This window comes from Falco rusticolus, chromosome 3, assembly GCF_015220075.1.
Source record: "Falco rusticolus isolate bFalRus1 chromosome 3, bFalRus1.pri, whole genome shotgun sequence".
NCBI lineage: Eukaryota > Metazoa > Chordata > Aves > Falconiformes > Falconidae > Falco > Falco rusticolus.
The window spans coordinates 7,001,728-7,013,624 of record NC_051189.1 but is presented as its reverse complement, the minus strand read 5'-3'; positions in this window follow the sequence as shown (position 1 = coordinate 7,013,624).

Here is an 11,897-nt window from a genome sequence, read left to right as displayed (position 1 = left end):
GCATAAGTTAATGAAACTTGCACTGGATTTTTCTTTGTTTCAAAATGAGGAAAGGTTAAGATTGTATGATGAGAAAAAGGCCTGAGAAGCCTGAGGGAAAAGAACCAGAGAGAGGGAAAAGGACAGGAGTGAAGTCAAAGGTGGAAGCGATGAAAGTAATGACGAGGAAGGTAAGAGACCAGAAGACATAACATTCCAGGAAAGGGGAAAGTTAGGGAACACCAGGTATAAAACTTCTATGTCAGTACCTAAGGAAATTAAAAAAAAACATGGGCAAGAAGGAGGGAAGATCAAGAAAAGGTTTGCTGCCATCATTCTTTGTTCCCTTTCAGGAAGGTCTGCCTGTCCCATTTCACTGCTATTGTGATTCTTATTTTCAGAAGACCACTTGACAATTTCTTCAGTTAGTTGAGTCTTCAGTAGTATCACATTGCGTACTTGGCTATTCCATACCAAGCCTGCAATATTCCAGTGATGCGTGAACTTTAAATTTTCAGTGCTCCCCCCCCCCCCCCTTTAAAGTATGGACTTTGCTTAGATCTACAAATATATATTCTTCCTTCTTCTCACTATCCCTAACTGCTCACAGCTACTGAATTCTGACTTCAAACACCACCTTGTGCCTTGGAATTACGTACTGGATATATATGTTAGGAGAGACAAACGGTACTTTAAAAAATAGTGAGCATTTTAGAAAGCCTGAATTCAGTCTTTGCTCGTATACTCTTATACTGCTTGGATGGGTAATGCATTTCCTGTCATTTATTACCAGGCCCTGTAGAAATGATAAGCAGCATTTGGAATATATGATTTTGTAATTCAGTCTAAGGCCCTAAATCTAGACGCAGTGGTGCAAGAATTGAACACCACCACAACAGCTTTCTGTACCTGTAATTTTTCATCATCTGCTCTCCTGGCGTTTTCACAAAATCAACACCATTTTAGTGGTCACTTTGCCTGCTTCATTGCTGCATACTGGAAGATAAATACCAGTGCCTGCTCTTTATTACTGTGTATTTTTAGCTATCTGTTGATTTAGCCCTAATTACTTATAAGCAGTGTCAGATAAATTTAGTATTTCCAGGTGTGTATTTCATTAGGACTTTTAATCAATTTTATTAAGGCAGTAACTCACCAAATCAGCATGCTTAATTGGCCAAATAAGTTATATAGAGTAAGAATAGTGTCACAGTCAAATTGAAGGCTTAGGTTAAATAAAATCTATACTCATGATGGACTACACACTGAAAGATCTTGGACAAGTCATCTATACCTTAAAACTTCCCATTTAGATACAGATTTTAACTCTTTCCTATTTTCTTATCAAGACTTTCTGATGAACAGGAATATCCCAGCAAACCATCACTAAAATATGAGTTGCTGTTTTCTCCTTTTCTTCTCTGACTTATGAAAAAACTAGTCTCAGGCAAATCCTTTTTCCAAGACTGTATTCCTTCAAGCTGCTGGCCAAGTGTGGTACTAGCCTATAAACAGAGTTCTGGGTCTCAGAGATACTGTCAAAGAAATGGAAGTCCAATATACCTCTTCTATTTCTATCACTTAGTCCAATAGATTGCTTAAGTTTGGTATTGGCCTAACTTTCTCATTTGACTTCTGCAGTATTTAAAGAGTTTGACAGCCTCTTATTTGATATCATGAGGGTTAGCCTGCCATGGACAATAGAAAAATCTGGACAGTGCGCTGACTGCCCTTTCTTGCTCTAATTTGGTTGCCTTTGCACTGTGCTCCAGATTTTGAGGGGCCTCGTTGGCCTGAATTAACATGACTTTGCATAGTATTTGACTGAAGTCTCAAGTGCTGCTTAAAATACTGAGGAATACAGAGCAAGAACAGCTCTATGTAAAACCAGCCCAAGTGTCCCTGCCGTCCACTCCGTGTTTTCTGTTGTGAGGCATGGTGCAGGGACTTACAGACTAGCGGTTCATGGAATAAGCTTGCCTTTGACTGTGCTTTTTAGCTTAAACTGAATTCTGAGTGTGACTATGTTTTCTCCTCACGCAAATGACCCTGGAGGCAGTACTGCAGTAATTCTATGCCTGTGTTGATAAACTCGGTTATTGATAAACTGGTGGCACAATCAGAGGTTTGACAGAGTAAGACAACTATGAGAATCTGAACATTTCCCGTAAATTTCATGTGCTTTTTCAAAATCTATTAAAATACAGCAAAGTACTGTGCATTTCCAAATTAGGTTATTTTCATATGAATGTAAACACTTTGCAAGTTTACAGATACTCTAACAGCAAACTCTGTTAGGTCCTGTATGTTTTCAGATTCCTCAGACTCTCAAACAGCATGTTTATCCAGCACTAGAAGCCAGTTAACAAACACAATACCTACAAGCAAAAATATTGTTGCTTTGTCATATAACACTGCTGTACTGTCTTAACGCCCCCATCAAACAGCAGAACAGAAGTCTCGCAGGCCATTTAATTGGTGAGTAAGAATTCAGACTGTATGCAGAGTCCATCTCCCCAGTGTAATCTGTTTTTCTCCATGTAGTTGTTCACACCCCTCTAACAGGTTTCAGAACAACATTCTCCCTTGAGAGTATTTGTTCTTGCACAAGGTTCTCTCTGTCTCAAGAACAGAAGAATCATATATTAAACAAAGTGGAGGAGGGTAATCTCCAGTTTGTTGTACAGATTCATATTCTAGTGTCATTGTTTCTCCTTAAAACCTAGAATAGAAGAAGACATGAAGTAAATACTACCAATACTGATTATTTGATAGCACGCTAAGAAAAATTCTTTGTTGTGACAATACTGCCAAGCATCAGTTAGGTTTGTTTGGGGTTTTTTTTGGTGGGGGGGTGTCCATCTCCATCAGAGTTAACAGAGTTTTATACAAGTCTGTTTCACAAAATCTTGTGGAAAAAAGAACAGTAGCAGTAATGCAGAAAAAAAAAAAAAGTTTTAGTAACCTAATTTCTGTCAAGATAGCCAAATAAATATGAAGAAGTTAATCTTTCCAAGAGACGAGAGCTAAATATCCTACCGAATTCAACAGTTGTACAGTATACAAGGAATGGTTAGCTGTATTAACAAGCAATGCTCGAAATAAGCAAAGAGGGGCTTTCTTGCCTCTGGCAGTGCACAGCACCGTCTCTGAACACAGCTAAGCTATCCATGCAAACTGTTATTTTTCCCGCGTTATGAAGCCACTTCTGAAAAGCTGAATGTTTGCCTTTGGAAAACAACAGGCTGACCCAAATAGCAGGGTTTATCAACATATTATGAAAATAGGGACAAGTGCTTTCCAATGTTTGAAAATTATTTTGTCATTATCTACGCCTTTTTTGTGGCTCTTCTAGTGTCATCTACCTGTAGCACAAGACCTTTATTCATAAAAATACATCAGTAGTATTCAGTAGTATTACATTTTTTGTCTATTACTCATTATTTTACAGAAGTAGAGAGAGTTTCAGCTTCATCATATCTGCGCAAAAAGGTTAACTCCACTGTAACGAACCCAGTGTTTAGGAAGCTAGTGTCTTGTGCTTTTTCACATTAATGTTTTAATGTATGTGATGGTATTATTCCTAGTGTGACTGTGTGATCAGAACAATGCAATTCTATTCCTCCTGAAAAGTGGTACTCAATATTTTGCTATTAATGCAGAATTCAAATATGTATGGGCATACCAAACTACAGAATAATTGTTTTCATGCTCATATGTTATTCAAGTTTCCCCCAAAAAAAACCCCAAAACCAAAACCACAACAAACCAAACAACAACAAAGCAAAAAACAAAAACAACAACAAAAAAACCCAAACCAAAACATAACAAAAAAACCCTACAAACTTCCAGTTTTCACCTATCTATACGGTGAGAGCCATAAGGTGTAGAAATTAGAAAATTCCACATCAGCCCTCAGTATAAAATGCAAAAGGTTAAGTAGGTGATAATGCATAGGCCTTGTCCTGTAACTCTTAACAGCAAATAAATAAACACTTCAGGAAAAGTAACCTGCAAGAGATTAAATATACAAGCATGTGAACATTCATGTGGCAAAGAAACGTTCCATTCTGTACATTTACGTGTGTAATGATTGACCTGCTTTTCAGTGAACATTGTCTTCTATTTCTGTGTCGCCTTACTGCAGCAAAGAGAAGAAGCTACATCTAGTTGCTGCCCAATCTATGCAGTTCATAAAGTGCCCAACCTCTTGGAATTATGCTAAATCTAGAGGGTGGAATTAAAATCTTTAAGGAAATGGAACTCAAAATTCCCGAAGGACTTCTAATGAATATGCTGGATCACAGAGCACAAATAATGTAGACAATCATTTGGTACCCCTAGTCACAGGTTATCAGTAACACAGTACTTGCAGCCTAATTAAGGGAATAGAGACCAGCAGCCTATGTTACATGTTTCTCTCTTTAACACAAATTGGCCATATTGTCACTAGGCCAGAGTTCACTGCTTTTGAAATAATGGGATCTAAGCGTAGATAATGCTAAAAATTGGGTTAAACACATAATGATCATACATGTGGAGGAACAGTTTCAAAATGCAAAAGCAAATAGATTAAAATACCATCTCTGGTTGCAATTTAACTTTTGCTACTGTAATGTTACAGCCATATGTCTATTGTGTAACTGGGGCACAAAGCCAGTCCCATTTACAGGAAAACTAATACTAAAGTAACAGCTATACTGGGACATGTTAAAAAAAATCTCCACATTTACTTCTCTGATTGTATTTTAGGTTAAAACTATCTACATTAATTTGAAAACCATAATTATGTTACAATTAGATACTGGTCATTATACATAATACTTTCACACACAGGTGCCTAATTTTTGTTGTTGTTAAAATTTAATTCTAGTAAACCTTTAGGGTCACATTTATCTTTATCATGTTTATTATCGTTTTCCCTTAATGACCTGACATCTCAATGCAGGAGATGAGAAAGGAGGCAAGAGGGAAAGAGTCACTAATGCAAGACTAAGAGACCAAGCTATCAGTAAGTTCACAATTTCAGCTTCCAAAGTATTTTGAAGTCTGTTTATGGCACCTTTGGAAAAGCTCGTCGGAGACATAGTACCTGACTGGATACAGATTTAGGCAACTATTTTCTTGTGACTTATACGACATTATTTTTCATAAACTCTGTCATGAACTAAAAAAACGCAGTAGGAAGAAGCATGTAAGAAGGAGGAAAAAAAAAACCACAAACAAACCAACAAACCAAAAAAAACCAGCATGAAAATGCAGGCATGAAGCTATATAGTGAAAGTATAGAGGAACGAGTTGAGCCAGTAAGCCAGTCAATTCAGGGCAGAGAAAATGCTGCCAAAACTGTAAAAAAAACCTAATCAGATACATAAGGCAGCAAAAGAAAGCTTTTGTTGATGTAGTTGTTGGCCATCACTTGTGCTGTTTGCTTTAATTAAATCAAAAGCTCAGTTATTATAATGTATTCATTTTAGCATTTCAGTATGGCTCTTGCTATTTAACTTAAAAAGCAGACTTTAAATGAATGACAGTCTCATTAACACATTACAATCAACTGGAAAGAGAGGAGATTTTTCTATTTGAGAAACAGTATGCTTATGACTTAAAATAGATTATATAAAAGAACTGTTAAATAACATGAGAAGAAATGTGCGGGCTAGTGTCGGTTTTCATTCAGATGAAAAATCTGTGATTTATGTAACAGTAACATAGAAAGCAAACTGATAGGTACATTATAGTAACAAAACACGTGGTATCTACCTACCACTGTTGGACAGTTAACATGTCACCATTATTTCACTAAATAATCACAGGAAAATAGAGATTATCTAGTCCGTGCCAACTTACTCCAGATATCCCTGACTTTTGTTTTCTTCTGTAATGAGGATTCTAGTTTCGTGATCTTTCCTTAAAGGCTACTTAGAGGTGAATATGATAGCTTTTACATCCTATTAAGCTGATCATACACTGTTGCCGAGCAAGTATTTGTTAGCTGCTTTGCGCATGGCACCCTACCAGCCATTCTGAATCTCCCTTGTGGCTACATCAGTAAAAAGCAGTGTGCCAGAAACCAAATCTGGGCCATGGTCTATTAAAACTATCCTGCATATCTGATCCATCAATAATGCCTCATTCTGGGCTTTTTCGTTTGACTATTGAGTATTTGAATACTGCTTCAAAGCAATTGATTTGGGGGCTTATTCTTGACACTATGCTACTTAAAAAACTGTTTCACAAATTGATTCAGCATCTCTTTTAAGCAGTTAAACTCAAGTTCTCCAAAGAGTTACAAAGCTTAAGCTTCATAATTTATTAGTAGAAATAACAAAAATGAACAGTCGCTGTCACGCAAGAAATATTTCTTAGGTGCCTCAGTGTCTTCCGTTTCAGTTCTCTCCCGAGAATCAGCCATTGTTAAAATCAGACATTGACATTTCTTGTTTTATGCTCCACTTCAGCATGATACAATTAATATTAGACTTTAAGAATAAAAACTTTACAGTAGCTTTTTATTGCTGCTCTGTGTCTTCCTGCCTTCAAAATTCTCCTGAGCTTTAATTAGGGTCTCTACATCCCTTACGTTTTCAACCTCTTTTAAAAAGCAGCAGGCTCTCTCACCAAGCACCACCTCAGGATTTGTCTGACTATTTAATAGTTATTCACTTAACTAGACCCTCGGGTACAAAACATGCAATCAGAAGCACAATCTGCACTAAGGAGATGCAGCTACTCTTCCTTCTACAATATCAGTGAGACTCTGAGCTTGAAACCAGAGTATTACTGCTGGGCTGGGTAAAAAAAAAAAAAAAAAAAAAAAAAAAAAAAAGCAGAACTGGAGAAGGACCAAAACTTAATATTGAACAAAACTTCTTTTTATTACCACTCAGAGGACTATCAAGTGGCTGTTCTATGTGAGGACAGAGGATGCAGAGCTACTTAATTTCTTTAAGGAAAAAAAAAAGGAAAACTTAAGAGTTACAAAGGGGAGTATTAATGACAACCACTCCCAAACAAATGGAAGAATTTGTCACGAGCAATTTGAAAACAGTGGTAAAAGTAAAAGGCTGATTTTATGCCACAGGAACTTGAGCACTAAACAAAACAGACTGGTGTCAGACTTCTTACCTTCAGATGGTATTTTCTAAGGGTCACGTGTAGCAGAATACCTTGCATGGAAGAACTGGACAGCTAAAAGCATCACTGGAACTGAAGCTCTCTGGAAATACAGAAGAAAACTGCACAGGTTCTGAGACAGAAGTGTGTACCTGTCAGTAGCAAGCATCAGCAAAAAGGAAGACTTTTGAGATAATAGTTTGATTTCTAACAGCAACCCTGTAAAGTTCCAGAACTTGCAATAGCTGTAACAAGTTGTCAGTACCTAAGGCTTGGGAAACAAATCTGTAATCCGTATGGTAGAAATGACACCAAGTATTTGAGTTTATGCAAGAAATGGAACGCAGGAGAGGGTATTTCTCACAGAATAACAAACAAACAAACAAAAAAAACCCCAAACAAAAAAACCAAACCACAACCACCACCAAACAAACAAAATAATAAGATGGAAGATTTTGACAGACATAACACTGAAGAAACAACACAGAGTCTTAAAAAAGAAAGGTCTGAAGGACAGTGCTTGCAGGATGCTGGAAGACACGGTGATCAGAATTTGCCACTCTTTATACCTGTGTTTATAAAATGTATCCTGACAGAGCAGCTGTAATAAAGAATCTCAGGAACTGCAAGACAAGGCAGAAAGGTACGTCAACCAAGCCAGAGCCTAATTAAAAAGAATATGTATCACCACAAATTCTAATAGAGTCCTTTTTTTCTTTTAGATAATTTCCAGCTTTGCCCAGCAAATGAAGAGGATAAGCAAAAAAAGCAGCACCTGTTCTGTATGTAGGCACATCTATAGATACCATGAAAAGAGCATGAGGAGTCTCAATAGCTTTCCAACGAGAGTTGAACACCTACCAATTCTTATCACTGTATTAACAATTTGTCCTTAAGATATATAGCCTGTTTATGAATGCATAGCAATTGTATTTTCAGAAAAAATGTACCCATTCACTTTTGAAGGGTGGGGCGGGGGGGCAAAGTTACAAATCTAGATGGTCATGTATCTTTAGTATCTTGTATGTGCATATCTAATAGTTATGTATTTTTATACCTTTTAAGGTATTTAAGTAGGTAGTTCCCAAATAATCACTTCTTGATTTTGTCTCAGTCACCAGAATACGGACAAAGATATATAGCTGAGAGCAGCTCTCCCTATATATATAATATATAATAAAAAATAAATAAATATGCTATTTGTAACAACAACAGCAAAATGAACAATATCTAGCGGAATAAGAATACAATTTACAATTCAAAGTAATTTTCAGAAAAAAGGCCTCACAAACAATGTGATCAAAGGTAAACAGAATAAATTTTAGGGTTTATTTTATTTTATCATGTGATCTCCTTGAGCATTTGTGCTGTTCAATCTGTATTCTTGCAACTTTCTCATAAAGTCTGCAACAGATTTCTTACAGCTAACACTGTTTTGTGCTTTTAATTTTTTTATGTCTTATCATTTATTAGTTTAATTTTTTGAATCATGCTAAACGAAGGCACATCATAAAAGAATACTGATTAATAAAATGCATAAGGATTACTGGAGCAGGTCTTACCATTCAGGAGATGGAAAAGAGACCACCATGCTAAGACTGTAACAAGAGGCCCTAATTTGATTCTGAAAAAAACCAGCATGTAAGTTTTCAAAAAAATCAAAAACCTATGAATCATGAGTCACAAACCCCAGTAAATTTAGATATATAAAATATTCTTTCATACTACCAGAGATAAAATGTCATATCATATATATTGATATATATACAAAATTACATATACATATGCTTCTTTAGGCATCTACACCATACACTTTGAACAAGCCTTAAATGGGTCCTTTTTTTTTTTCATTATGCAAAAGCTGCAGCAGTGAAATTTCTATGCAAATGGTTCTGTTCTCTGTGACTTAAGGGGGAGTAAGGGCAATTTCCTTTACATCCTACTAAATTTTGCAGAATTCCAGCAAAAGGCTTACTGCTCAATTCCACTCCTTAATGGTGCTTTGTACTTGACCTAGAGGCAGACGGTGTTATTTATTAAATCATGTAGAAATTGCAACTATTAAATGCCTGGAAGTCCCTTCACAGCCCACAGTACCAACTAACTGAGGAGAGGTGTCTGTCATATCTGAAAACTGTAGTGACTGATGAGCAGAAGAGTCTACCTTTTCACTACACTCACACATATCTTTCAATAAAGTCTGTGTACACAAATGTCACAAGGGGACAAACAATTCATCTTGACCTTTGACAGCAGCATAAACACTGCAGCAAAGGAATACAAGAAGAGTTATTTCTTCTGTTTAACTAAAAAAATACCCCCCTTATTTATCAAAATAAATTCATTTATTCTGCAGTTGCTGGGTATGACAGGTTTGGGGAAGGTAGAACAGGCTGGTATTGAAGTTTAATTACTCTTACGGAGTATTCAAGCAGCTACAGCTAATAATGTCTGAGCGGTTTCTTTCTCAGAAAGACTTTTACTGTATCCCCTGTGTGGATAACTCCCGTGGGCACTAACAGAAGACTCGTGTGTACAGTAGCTGGAGCAGAACAAAATATCAATAGCCACCACTGAGGGAGTTTTGGGTTTGATGATTTTTTTTTTCTTTTTTAATTTTTTCCTCTAAGTCAACAAGAAAAAAAAAATACACTCTCCTAGAACTTTGTATGCAACTGGGAGTGGAAAACATTCCCTGAAGAACAAAAGGGCACCTTTATGAAAGGGTTAGTCGCTTAACTACATCTTCAGATTACTGACTTTCTTTCTGGCTCTTTCCAAATAGAAATAAGAAAACAACCTAGTCTTTGGACAGCTTGCTTACTTTTCTATTTATCTAGTTAAAAAATCTTCTAGAAATGTTCGTTCTCACTAAAGCAAGATTTTTCACACAGCATATATAAACTTCTATGCATGGTAGTGAGCATTCACACAATCACTATAAGTAGGTAATGTATTATGAGACTGTCCATTTTAAGTATATTGTCCATTTTAAGTATATTTAAAATGTATGGAAATTACCTCAACAATGAAATCATTTTAGTGCAAGTACTTGACATATACATTTGCCGTACCAGGAATTGTATTACACTCTAGCATTAATGTCCTATAAAGTCGTTAGTGCCTTAGGAATATCAGTAACATTTCTACACATTCAACGAAACATGCAGAATCAGATGATTAAAATGAAGTGTCAGTGGAACTATACTAACAAATACATACTTGTTGTTTGCTTCTGCCTAAAATATTCAAAGGTGTGATTCAATGAAAATTCAGCAGCAAGAAAACCGGTAGGTGATTTACCTGATTTCAAGCTCACATTGGGTGCCAAAAGTTGTCCATGGAAGTAATAATCCGTAATATGGACAAAACAGGAGCTGTCACTCTTTTGTGGGGTAACAAATCATTGTAGCCTCGAGAAAACACTGGCTGCTTCAGAAAAGGACTCGAGAGTACCTCCTACCACCTGGATTTCTTTGACCTGAATGTCAGAATTGGGCTAAGCTAGTGCAGTTCCCATTCTTTGGCAGAAAAACCGTGCACAGGCAGGGAGGAAGCTATGGTGTTGTGCAGTACATCTCACAGTCTAGAGGATGAGGACATAGACAGGGGCATACCTGTCCTTCGGTATAGACAATGCCATTCTCTACCAGTCGCATTTTCTAACTTTTTTTCTTACTTGTAATAGGTTACATTACATTCTGCATGCCTAGAACAATACGATAGGCAGGGAAAAAAAAGTTACAAACTTCATGTAAATGACAAACATTGTTTCCTTTATACACATCCTTTCATTAAGTTATGTAAATGACTTATGGCAAGACTCTGAATCAGTCTATTTCAGTTCAAATCACACTTAACATTAGCTATGTAAATAAGCTGATAGATCCCGTTTCATCATCAGAAATGGTGGTGGTTGGAACATCATTTCGGTTTCAGTTTAAATCTAAATTAGTAAAATTCTTTTCATAAACTGTCATGAGAAAGACAAATTGTCTCTCTTGCATCCGAACTCTCCAACAGCACTGTATTTTTCTGAATACCAGACATGGGGAGGAGCAAAACGCAGTGCACTATATCCTCCCTCTATATTGAACTGCCTGAAGATGACACTACTACTGTGCTGCAGTTAATACTCAAAGCAATTTCCTGGAGCTGTAAACTAGAAACAGATGTTGGCCATTTCCCACCTCATGAATTAGGGGTGACAGGAAAATGACACCCAACAAAAATGTTGTTTAAGATGTCAACTTTGCAATAATTTATCGTTTCATGGGAACAACATTAAACAGTAGTTTCATGTTGTAAGAGGAGAATCTGTGTATCTTTTTACCATTTCCCTTAGGCTCTTTAGGTCCAGCAAGAATTAAAATTATAGTCAAGAGAAAGATGGAAAAAATATTTTGTGCTTTGTTATTTTTATTTTTGTCAAAAGTCAGCTTACTTGTGTTGACTTATAACCTACAGTTCTTCAGATCCTCTTTAGATCTGCTCACAACTGGGCTCTAATGATGTAGTTATTATCACATTTCACAAGCCTCTTTTTACCACCTACACTTCCTGTAAATGAAGAACACAAGCAGAAGTCTGATTGTAGCAGCTCGCTGAATATTTACCTTTCAGCTCAATAAATCACCTCTTCCAAAGTCAATAACTATTTAATATTCTATTAAGCCGATGGGAGTAAAAGAATAGTAAACCATGTTTCTGCTATAGCAATGTAATTAACTCAAACAGGGAACAATTCCCCTTTCATTTGAAATGGCATAAAACATCTGTTATTCAAGGAGTGTGATCATTAT